The 13,039-nt window shown below is 43.9% G+C and overlaps 1 protein-coding gene across 1 annotated transcript in view; it reads right to left on the minus strand.

The window, feature by feature from the left end:
* The window catches only part of EXT1 (exostosin glycosyltransferase 1), a 174,324-nt gene that overhangs the window by 75,410 nt on the left and 85,875 nt on the right, over positions 1 to 13,039 (minus strand). The gene's annotated exons all lie outside the window — the stretch shown is intronic.

The raw sequence follows: 13,039 nt of genomic DNA on the forward strand, positions 1-13,039 counted from the left end.
CCAATTTTCCTATAAATCCAAGGAGACTTATTTTCCCCATGAGAAAGAGTAATTTCATTCTGGAAGCGATGTGCTATACAAGCAAACCCAGAACCGGGCAATGGAGAGGCTGCACATGAATGCGGGGTGGGAGCACAGCTGCTGCAGAGACTGATGAGATAGATGGGGGCACTGCTCCCCTCCCAGCGCCTGGTCTCCAGCAGGACACACCCAGAGACCCCGTCAGCAGACAACCCACATCGCCTGACAGATGTGCCAGCACTTCAAACAATTGAAACTCCCCCGCGCAGAGAGCCCAGCAACAGAATCTGGGCCAGAACACATATTTATTGCGCTTTTAAAACATACACGGATGCAAGGAGACACTGCGAAGAGAGATGGAGGAGACAGACATTCTCCTTCTTCCACCTGTCATTCCCAAAATAATGTAAAGAGATTAAGTCCTACAAAAATGAGTGGGGAGGCAGAGGTGCTGCTGACAAGCCCTGCTGGCAAGGCCCAGGCAGCACTGCAAGGGCAGCACAGAGCACAGCTCTGTGCAGCCTGGGACACACTGGTCTGCAGAAGCTGGGGTGGGTGACTGGGTAAATCCTGTTTAGGGAAGCAAACTTTTCCATGCCTAGCATGAGGTTCAAAAATTAAACCCCTTTGTTTTTGGAAAGAAGTAATTCTCACTGACTGCATGCCTGTTACAAGTGAAAGGCTGAGGAAAAAGGGAAAAGGCTTAACATGTATATTAAATTTAAATACAGACATTTGTAAAAAATTAATCTCCAGTATTTAACTGTAGAGCTATACAAATTGGTGTTTTCTGTTTACATAGGAGGCTTATGCAGTCAATTCTCATAGTTCAGTGGAAATGGTATTTTTGCATTTAACTCTATTAAGCTTATTTTTCTGTGACAGAGAGGAAGGGTCCAGGGAGCACAGTGTAGATTACACTCAGAACAGATATTCTACAAACATGTCTGGAATGGTTTAACAAACTCCTATATTGACAGTAGCCAGAATGCAATAGCTTTCATAGAGAAAGGGCTAGAGGAAAAAACAAAACAGAAAAGGTTGTTGTAAGAACATTGCTGAGCATCCCAGATGACAAGCTGCTGCAGAGCTATTGGCTAAACTGGGGATGCTTCACAAGCAAATGAGAGCTGCACACGTTCTTGTCCCACTGTCCCATTCACCAGCCCCACACCCAGCAGGACACCAGGGGCAGCTTTGTACCACCAGCACACTGTCCTGCCCCAACCACTGCCCTGTGCTGGCCCTGCTGGAGCCTGGCCCATCCCTGCTGGCAGGAGCAAGCAGCTTTCCTACTTTGGATGCCAAAAAAACCCCCCAAAAAATGAGTGAAAAAAGAGGTAGATCTCCACAAGCAAGAAACAAATCCCAATTCTACCTTCCTTGATCTGTAACCAAAGGTGGATTTTCTATATGCTGGCGGAAATGGAACTGCAGCTCTATACCCTGCATCTCCCCAACAGCAGCACAGGGTGCCATTTATCACTGGTCCTGCACTGTGATCAATCTAGCACTATTTCAGCTGCTCGTAAGTTTCTCTCTCTAGGTAACATACCAGGTAAGGGAGGGATGGAAGGACAGAGGGAAGAAGAGAAAGCAAGACACACTTCCACTTATCTCAATAGTAATCTTAATAGTATTGGGCAATCAGATACAAATTGGACTTAAAGATCTCAACAAACTTCTAACAATATTTGAGATGGCAACATAAGGTTATTAATATGCCAAAGAATTATGTCCTTCTTATTTTTCTTCAAGTAAATACAAGTTGGAAAACTTCCACCTAAAAATCCCAGTCTTGCCTGTGAAATGCTTGTTTCAAGGAGATGCTCTGTAATGGCCTGCAAACAACCACGCTTGCATTGAACTGATGTCATGTTGTCAGATGCACAAATCTCTACCATCAGTCAGGCTGATTAATACTTGAAAAAAGCCCCTATCTCTACGTACACAGGAAAATATGTGCAAATGAGATACAGCAATGTAAGGGAGATTAAGAATCCAGTACAACATGAGATTAAAGATATTGTTTCTGCCTGGGTCTGAGGTCAACATCACTTGCTCTTCTAGAGATGCAAAAATGTCTCTCTCAGATTAGTACTCTAAGGGCCCTCCAAGGCTTTCTGGCTGACTTCTGTTGCAGAAGGTAACACAGGTCTTTTGGTCTGGAGGTGGGTTGTTTGGAGTACTTTTGGCTTGGATACAATGCAAGCCAAGTATCAGACAGAGACGAGATGCTCTTAGTGCCCTACTGCTAGAAATGCAAGGTCTGGAAGAGGATTCTGAGGAGCATAGGGTAGGGCTGCTCATCCCAGCACCCGTGCAGAAGGACTGCACTGGTCAGCGGTGCTCAAGGGATGGCAGGACACATTTTTCAGACCCAGAACCTCCATCATGTGGCTTCATGGTCTTAATGTTGACGGAGCTCTCATCTGTAAGAGCACATGTGGTGTCTGGCCATGGCTGTCTGTACAAGACTGAGAGGCTGCCATCAGATTTGCCAGCTCCATTGGTGGCAATGGAGCAAGACGGCCCTGAATGGCCTGGAGCCATCATCTGGCAGCAGCTCTGGGTCACTGTCAAACCCAGAGTTTGCCAGGGAAGTGCTTCTGCTGACTGACCTTTCTAATCCTGCTGCATCTCATATGCAGCACAGCAGTTTGAGCCAAAGTGCTAAAGTTAGGCTTGGGAGTGCCATTCCTCGAAAGCCTTATCCCTCTGACACAGCTCATGATCTGAAAAAGAGATTTTCTCAGTCAACTGGATCTGCTCTGAGTGCCTCTCTCTCTCTGAAAGAAGGCCAAGAGCTGGGATTCAGTGGAGACGAGGCCAAATACCCTGCCCCTCCTGCCAAAAAACATCAGCTACTGGTATGAGGTGCCTTTGCTAGCTGTTCACAGGAGGAAAGCTGAAGCCCATCAGCCCAGATGAGTGGATCTGGATGTTTATCTACAGCAGTTAGGAGCAGTTTGGTGGCACAAGACTAGGCAGGGCAAGGCGGCAGAGCCAGGCACACCCAGCACCGTGGCTGAGGCACAGCTGCTGGAGGGCAGCAGTGGTGTGCCAGCACTGCCACTTCCCTTTCCCTCCCTGACTGTCCTGGCTAAGTGCTGGCATGCTTGTTTGTAACAGAAAGGGTCTTAAAACAACAAAAAAAAGCCCAGACAGCTCTGCTTTTCTGCCCCTTTGTTAATGACATGCTGGCCTCCAGTCCATACAATAAGATCCAAAGAAGGATACAAAGGTCATGTTAGAGGAACACAGTTCCTCTGACTTCAAAGAGAAATGCAAAAACACTGACTGATTATGGCTTAAGATTGCCTGTAGGTTTCCTGGTGACACATACCATTCACATCTCTGTATGGACCTGGCCCCCACACAGGGGTCAGCATTGCTGCTCTGCTTGCAGCTTCCAACGCTCCATAAAGATGCATTTTTTTAAAAAATCTGCTTGCTTTTTTTTTTCCCCCTTAAATTTCATTGCTTTCATTTTACCAGTATGTCATGCTGGACATCCAACGTACAAGAACTTTCCAGACCAAGACATGAACAAGCTCAGGGAAGTGTTCAGGGTCAGAATGGACAGGGCTCTGAGCAACCTGATCTAGTTGAAGATGTCTCTGCACGTTTGCAGGGCAGCTGGAACTAGATGACCTTTAAAGGTCCCTTCCAACATAAACCATTCTGATTCTGTGATCTCAGTCAAAATATGCACTTGAGGCAGGGCATCATGTGCTAAAAGGCTGAGCCATAGCAATCACTTCCTCCCTGAAAAAACACAGCAAAGACTAAAAGCACGATGCCATCAAACTGTCTGACAAGGACCCTGTTTATTTCAACATGTGAACAATCAGACACATCTATCCATGTCTACCACAGCTACACTCTGTGTTCCAGCCATGTTTGGTAAAAGAAAAGCAATAAAACCCAGGTCACTGTTTGCACTGATTAACAGCTGCATATAGCTAATCATACAGAAAAAGTAAAATTTCAATTATTTTCTACATAAATTATTTATCACACTCCATTTCAGAGCCTTTTCTTTCATGCAACTCTGATGAGTAATGGATGCAGAGCAAAATTCTGAAAGTACTGGAGTATATGGCAAGCCACCTAAATCCCACTGACTTCAATAACACCTAAGTCAATTCTGTCATACTTAAATACCTTTTACATAGTCCTAAAACTGTATTTAGAGTGAAAGCAAAGTCCTATGATCTGAACACAGGTTGTCAGTCTTGAACTGGAACTGATGGCAACTCTACAGAAGGGCTTTAACAATTCACTTCCCTGCCTGCAATTCTTGCCTGTGTGCAGAGGATAATAATAACAGGGTTTTATTGAGTATAAAGGGGTTCTGCTGGGATTAACATTTAAGAAGCACAGTGCAATCTAAGTGCTACATTTGATTAGGAGCAAACTCTGACACAGAGGATATCTAAGGAAAAGGCTGTATAAAAATCACCATATGAAAAACAGCTCTCTAACACAAGAACTGTTCCACCCAGCACTTCAAGACCATCCCATGTGGAAACTTTCGAGGTACCATTTGGCATTTCTACATAAGATTTTTCTCCTCCTCTTTATCTCTTTTTTTACCCCCCATGTGATTAACAGCTTTATTAATTTAACAGCTCCTTACTTAAGAGGATTCCAGCAGCTTACTGGTAGGATCCTGGATAGACAGCACAGACTGTACTGTATACAGAAAGGCAATCTAAGCTCATCCTGATATAACAACTTCACACAGTACTTAACATAATCGAAGACACACAAAAGAAGTATTCTTCCTAAACTAATCAAACCATTAAAACATCAGTCTCAGCCCAGATCCATAATGTATTGCGTTCAGCTGGTGGGGAGTCAATTCAAACAGAATCTCCCTAAACCTCCCTCATTCAGGGAGTCTGAGCCATACTTCCCCCTGCCTTCCTCCTTGGTTTTCAGTGCTGCCTGCTCATGTAAAGCCTGAGCAAGCAGATATCCTGGCACCAAAGCATAAAGCAGAGGCTTCTCAGCCCCCTCCCCTGAGGGGCTCTCACCAACACCAGTAATAATTTCAAAAGAAAAATAAAATCCACCCTGGGATGCAACATGCTTTGGTGTGCTTGGCTCAAGTCAACAAATCAACCCATAAATAAACACAAGAAAGAAATGAAATAAGAAAACCCGGATAAAACACGTGGCAAAGAGGGAATGGGCCGGGTGTGCTAGCAAAGCAGCGCATACCAAAAGTCAGACTGATTACTCAGCAAGCAGGAAGCCGCTGTCATGATCTGACTCACATTTCTGAAGTCACTCTGTGATGACTACAGTATCCACAGCCAGAGATGGCTCAGATTGCTTTTAAAGAGGTAATGCCAAAACTATGAACGGCTAGTTTACAAGTTCATGGGAATTGCGTGACTTTTTTTACTTGAAAAACATTCAGTGTGTCAGAGAGCAACCTTCTTATCCCTCTAAAAAATGTTTGTCTCTCCCAGAGACAGCTCCAAGGACGCTGCACCCAGCACAATGCAGGCGTTAGTTGTTCCAAGCCTGTGAATGCCTTCCCTGGTGACTCCACTCACATGATACAGAGGTATCTTTTTATTTTCTTTGGAGCAAAGGTTTATGAAATTTTTTTAGGTATTAATGATAGTTTTAATAACTGCTCCTCTTCCCTCCAGTCTCATTTTTCTGAAAGGCTATACTACTTTCTAGCAGAAGCAGTAAACGTGGCACCAGACAAGCCATGCAACAGCTCAGCTCCTGTCCCAACCCCAGCCCCCGGGTTCCCCCCAGATCCTTCCCAATGTTCAGACAGGGCTTGCCCAGGGAGGCTGCATATGCTGGGGCAGGGCTGCTTTCACCTCCTGCAACATCCCATTTTACCCAATCTTCCCTTATACCAAATTAATTCACAGCTCTTTTCCAGCCTGATTTCAACACTAGAGACACACCGAGTACAATTATTGTGTTTGCAACAGCTTTATCCCAATTTTTTAGCACATGAAGCAAAGCTCAGGGGTTGGCTTGTCTGGTGACTCAGCTTTCCACTCCTCATTCCCAAGAACTTGGCTCCCTACTCTGCTTTCCCTTGGGTCAGAAGCTCATGTGCATTATTGCATCTGGCTGGATGTGTGGAGCTGCTCATATGGTCCGGGGAGGTTTCTTCTGGATCACAAAGGATGTTAGTTATCACAGCAAGAAGAAAACTCCCAAACTTCCCAGTCCCCAGAGAAGCTGTGGGAAGGAAAAAGCATGCATTCTTTGACATTGAAAAGGAAGAAAGAGAGCAGAGTAATATTTCAGTGCATACCAGAGAGAGCAGGTCATGCCAGAAGTATCCCATATCCAATTCTGTTTCACTCTTTTTGGGGGTTTGGTCTACCAGGCATTAAGTTCTCCATCAGCTTTTCTCTGTACTTTGAGTCTCAGCACCATGGTACTCCCTTCCCTCCAGGGTGTACGTCCCCACTTCCTTGGCTCGCCAAATATCTTGGCTGGTGAAATATCTTGGACTTGTTGACTATTCCCTTACAGAAAAAAATTATTTCCTTGTTCCAAAAGATTTCCATGGAAATGTTCTTGCAACCAGAGCTTCCGTCCGCAGAGCAACAAGTATTTATTCTGGTGACAGTGATCCTTCCTGCACTCACCAACCTCTGAATGCCCAGTCTCCCGTAGGAAGCCCTGAAACAAGGCTCTTGAATACAGCAGTCATGTCTGATTTTCCTCTGAATTCTTCCGTTTCCTTTCTAGGATAGTGCTGGCCCTTAATGATCTTTTCTTTGTCCTTCCCACTCTTCTGGCATTACTCATACATAAGATGAAGGATACCTACAACCTCCACCACACGAGCATCCTGCAGTCCTTGCAAGTTTCCTCCTATCAGTTTTAACCACAATGATTTCTTACTCATGAGGAAGTATGAATTCATAAAGAACATACCAGAATGTCTCTCTGGGGTATAATTTTGCTATTAATTAGTTTAGGAGATTAGAAATAGCATCAATGAAGTTCAACTGAAACATCCCTCCATTCTGTAATGGGAAATCCTCCCTGGCTGATGGCTGAGCTATTGCTGAAGCCAGATAAGATGGTATCAGTCTTTTCTGGTCCTCTTGGTAGGAACTGATGTAAGGATGTGAGCCAGGTGAGTCAAGGGAGCCTTCTCCCATGTGCAGCAACTCAAATATGCTACATACTCTGAGGATGTTCAGTGAAGATGCTTATAGGTTTAACTGCTCATCTACCTAATGATGAGCAGTTAAATGAGAAAAGACTCTTTCTGCTAGCCCTACATATCTCCAGGGAAAAACCTTCTTTTTCCACCCTCACCCTTATTTGAAAAGATACATGGAGTGGAAGCTGCCAGATGGAAAACACAGGGCATAAAATAGGGTATCACATAAGACTAACAAATGGCAAAAAGAAAACACATTTTTTTCACAGTGTGGTGTGATCTTGGCCAAATAATCATAGTAGGATTTGTGCAGGTTCATAACCTGCTTCAATAAACAACAGACTTTGCTCCAGAAGAGAAAATGTCCCTAATAATTAACTTTCAAGTTGCTCTGTGGGATTTTCTGATGATCCCGTGCTGCCATTTGGCATCTCTGCATGGGACTTTCTGAGCCTGACTCACATCTCATTACAGAGCTTCCTTGCACCACTATAATGTAATCAACTCCAATAAACTTACTCATGATTTACATCACCCCCAGCAAGAAAATAGTTGAGCCCTCCATCAGTTCCTCATTCTTAAGCAAAACTTATTTTTTAATTTGGCTAAATTGTGTTCAGCACAACTTATCTGTTAGAAACATAGACATATGGAAAGCTAATGCAAAGATTTTATTATTACACGGAAAGAAACAGATTGATTAAAGTCATTTATAGGATTCTCTTCAATATGAATGCTCTGAACACTATACAAGAAAGACAAGCACAAATCCATACGAAAATTATCTACATACATGCACAAACCCCTGCATTTCCACACTGACAGAACCACTGCAATTTCAAACTTTTTGATGCTTTTTATCAGTCTTTAAATACCCCATTCCCCTTTATTTTTAACCCTAGGTTCACATAAATATATGCTTTTCTCCTTTCCATATTTAACAGTCTTTAAAAAACCACACAATTTAAAAGAAGACACTTTAGAAGAAAGCATCAACCTTTCTGCAGTGTCAGGGAGAAAAGCAGGAATGCTGCAACAACACTAGCAGGCAGAGCTGTCTAACTCAGGACATCTCTGCACAATGCCTGTGCTAATGTCCTCCCCAGCCAGGCAGGACCTTCTCCTGAGTGCTGTTCCCCATCCCAGATATCCATGGGAAGGCACATGCCCCAAGCTGAGGCCCTGCCAGTGGCGCACTCTGCCACCGCAGCAGCGTGACCTGCGCCTGAAGCTGGCCCTGCAGGGACTCCATGCCTCTGGAGCACAGCTCTTCCTACCTGGTGATGATTAAAACATTTGAGGACTGCCAAATAGTCAGAAAAATGTGTATTCAGTCTCCAGAAGACTGGGTGTTCATTTCTCCTATGAATTTGACCCAGCCTCTGAGAAGACAGATACTGAGTGAGGCTGCCCCCCCTCATCTGGCTTTATGAGGGGCAGGTGCCTGACATGAATTAAACTTGCTTGGTTTTAGAGCAATCAGATTGGAACTTAGACCAAGAGAGTAGGAATAAGCTCTCTGATTTTCTTCCTGACTCACTGTATGCATTTTCTGCCTCGTGTCTCCAAAAAGAGTAACCAGCTTCAAGTGCACTTGCACAGGCATTATGAATAGGAATAACGCCTTAAGCAGCTGCTAGTCATTCAATTCTTCGAGGATTATGAGTCTTGCTCCAGTGATCTCTGCTTTAACCTACCCATAAAACCAGCTGTGCATTAGCCCTCCCCATTTATGGTCACTGACACTTCTCGGGTGGTGTTTAGATCTAAACCCAGGTTGTATAAACAGCACAAGGCAGGCTGCATTGTGATTTCTTTCATTCACACAAGGCCCAGCTTCTTTCTTTTCATAATTTAAAAAAAGGCTCTCCATTATTTCATCCTTATTTGCTTTTCAAATAAGAAGGCAAGGCACTTCTTGCATGGAAGGAGATCTGCACTGGGAAAGATTAAGAGGGATAATAAGCACAAAGGCCACTTATGCACCCATGACCCATGGTGAGGGGACAGAAGCAAGAGAGGAGGAAAACAGGAAATTTCAGATGTTAAACTTTGCGCCTTATAACTGATGCTGCTGGTCCTTCTTCCCTCCAGCTTGGCTTCTGTTCCCCTTCATTACAGCCGCTGAAACAGCACATGAGAGCTGCTGTCTGAGGCAAGTATTGCAGCCTGTGGTTCAAACTGATGGTCAAAGCCTACAGGTGCCATTGTCCTCTGGCACAGAGGCCAAGCTACTACCAGGGACCTCCCAGAGATTGCTCTTTAGTTTGGGAAATAGAAACCAGCAGTGTGCAGCTGAAAATGTTGGATTCTTTAGGTATTCTGGTAATGACCTTCCCAGGAGTTTATGCTCTAGTCAATTTTGAAGCTTGACAATATATACTAGAAGTCTCAGCTAAACAAACGTTTAAGACATCCTTCCATACTGGGATGGTGAGCACTCGCATTTATTTGAGTTTTGGACTACAATGTCTTATTTCTGCCCTATTAGTTTATGGCATTCCAGCCCAGAAGTGTCTACTTTCCAGGAAGGCTGGATGTGAAGTACTTTAAAGTCTTCTGTAATACAGTTTGGCATGCAATCATTAATCAAAGACCAAAAAAAAGGGTAAAAAATCCCCAAACAGAAAACAACTCTGGAACACACAAAAAGTTCTATGAAAACAACAAACACCTAAACCCCACAATCTAAAAAATGGAAAGGTACATGGGGCTCCAGGAGTGTGAAACCACAAGCCTTACAAAGTGACTCCCAGGCTCTCAGAGTTAGCTGCAGGCAGAAATTCACGTCCTGCTCTGCTTAGCCAGAGCAATCTAACACTAATTTTATATCAAAGAACACAGCCTCATCTTATACTCCTCAGTAAAAAAAAACACGCAACAAAACCACCAACAAACCGAAACAAAACAGAACATGCCTAAAATGCTTCTGCTCCTGTCTAGACTTATGCAGTCAAAGGGAGTAATTCTCCTTTTTGTCCAAGCTGTGAACCATCCTGAGCAACCAAGTGATGATGATGGTGGAGGAGGATGCAGAGCCCGCAGCAGTCCCTGTTTCAAACACTGCAGCTCCATATTTGCTCTCAAGACCCATCAGGCCATCCTTCCCCACCACTGTAACTCCTTCCTTGGGGTGAAACTATAGCAGTGGTGCTTTGATACAGAAAAAGTCCAAACTGGCACAAGGAGAAGCAAGCTCGCCATCCTTCCTGGCAGGGCCCATATACCTCACTTGATCAGGGCACATAATCTTCAAAGCTGCTGGCTTCTTCTCCAGGTTAAGTGGCTGCTCTACCCACAGAGGATGTTCAGGGAGTGGGCCGAGTGATGCAGTCACTATGTCTACTCTAGCCCCACTTAAGGCAAAGCATCTGAGTGGTTTAACATGTAACACGCTTAAGCATTTACATTGGAATGCGCTTCGTTATAATTGCAAACTGCTCTCAGTAAGATAAGGCTATTGGGATTAGACTGTCCAAGTGATCTTATCCATTTAACCAGCTATTAGCAATAGCTTTACTAAACGCAGGGTCAGAAAGCAGCCAGGCCAGCCAGGGCAGAGCAGCCTCTCCATCAGACCTCACCACCCAGCACAGCAGACTGAGCGCTCAGACTTCACTGGGACAGAGAGGCAAAGCACACATGTAAAGAAAAGCCCTTACTTTAAAATTATACCACTAACTATTTCAATGGATATCAGGAGCTCTCAACCTTCTTTTAAGATCTAGGAAGCAGTGGAGTGGGAGGAGGGTTGAGGAAGCTTGGCAGCATATGACAAAGTAACTATATAAAAGCCTCTTAGAGAGGTGACTGGGGATTTCTTTTATGATTTTAGAAAAATCCCTTGCAAACAGAAAAACTCAGAATGATTCAGAGATACTTGACTTTTAAAAACTTCAGTCCATAGTGGAAGTTTCTGTTCAGAGAAACATCTGTGTTTATAAGAGAAACCTCACATGCTCTCTAAGTAGCAGCACCTCAGCAACAACAACCAAAGAAAAATAAAATAAAAAGGCAAAAAAAAGCTCCTGTCACCTTGTACCAGATCTGGATCTCAGTTGCACAGATGCAGATGTAGAGGAAACAGTGCTGACTTCAAAGGGAACACCACTCCAGACTTACACTGGACTCAGTGATTAGCACTTGCCCTTCTAGTCCAAGCCCAATATGCAAGCAAAACCCAAGAAGTGGGGCAACTCCAGTGCCAAGGGCACCAAGTTATAAACCAGTGATGTGGCTGTAGGCAGACAGGACACAGCAGCACTGCCAGCACAGAGCTAGGCACAATGTGGAAATGGCTGTGCCTCTGCTTTCCACCACCACCTTTTCTGATGCCTGGACTCTGTCATGCCTGAATTATTAGCTCCTGTACATAATACATTTGAAACTTGGCACATCATGGCACATCAGGGCAAACATTTGAGATCCAGTCCAATCCTCCTCCCAGTAAGTAAATGTCCAACATAAAACTACACCACTGAATTAATTAAATAACCCGAAGGAAGTTTCTAAGAGATTGTGATGCATATTAAATCAGAGCAGCAGAGGGCTTGAAAGGCTGATATTCCTGACTGATGCTCAGGTTAACATTCCTGAATTTTCCACCCATTAAAAATTGGATGTTGCCAACAAAAAAGCCTTACAGAGATAAATACAATTCCAATACCATAAATGCCAGGCATTAAAGAGTACAATAGAAAGTTTTAGGAATATCAGTAATTCAATAAGAAATTTCGATAAGAAATTCAATAGCTTGAATCAAAGCTAGTTTTCATATCAAGCATATCAAAAAGGGTAATATCTGCTCCTTAGTAGCTTTAGTGGGGAGGGAAACAAAGAAGGACTTCCAAAGAAAAGGGATGGGGGTCCCCACTGGGCTCAGCAGAAGCTATCTCCAAGTTCTGAGAAGCCAGCCTCAGCATGGCTACAACTGTGACTTGAATGTGAAATGAAAAAGTAATTAAAATGGTCTCTCTTAGCTGACAGCTGTAGACAGCTACGTTCCTGACAACCTCTGTGACAGCAACTATCCACAAGCCAAGAGTAAGAAGAAGGAAAGAAGTATTTAAAAGCAATAGTAATTATATAATGCTCTCTGTGTTAGAAAAAAGATTTTTGTCATCAATAATTAGTCCTGGAAGAGAAGGGAGGGTTGTTATATCCGTGTGCTCAACAAAGGGGTCAGACAGACATCTGACTCTGATCTCAGCTTCACTAAGGTAAATGAAGATCATTTCTGGAGATTTCGGTCAAGTCACAGTGTTCACACACAGAGGTCTGCACAAGGATCCTGAACTGGGAGTTTCTGGCCCAAACATTTAGTACATCAGATCACACTGTACTGCTGGTTCACAGAGCAGCACAGTTATTTTATGCTTTGGATAGTATGTCTCTCATTGAGTACCTGGATGTTAATCAGTGTGGGGATGGAAATATTTACAATTGCTCCCCATGAAGGATGCTGGATCCTCACCAGTGAACTACAAACCACAGCTGGACTCCGAGCACACACATTTCCCCAGACAAGGCAGCAGTGGCATGACAGACTGAAGCTGAGCTGCACTCTCCCAAGGGCCCAGGCATCAAACACAGAGGAGGACATCTGCTGTGTCATAAGACCTCCAGGTTGTGAACAAGCTCAATCCTTTGCCCTCTTCCCCTTTTCCCCCTCACTTAACACTTACCAAGCATTTTCTACATGCTGCTTTCATCACTTCAGCTATCATAGGGAGCTTTTCCCATGCATCGCAGTGTACAACAGCAGCCAAAGTGACTTTAGACTATTGCATACTAATTTATAATTAAAAACAGAACAAAAAAAACTCAACAGGGTGGTATTAAATTCCAGGA

The sequence above is a fragment of the Parus major genome, chromosome 2 (assembly GCF_001522545.3).
Source record: "Parus major isolate Abel chromosome 2, Parus_major1.1, whole genome shotgun sequence".
In the NCBI taxonomy this organism is placed as follows: Eukaryota; Metazoa; Chordata; class Aves; order Passeriformes; family Paridae; genus Parus; species Parus major.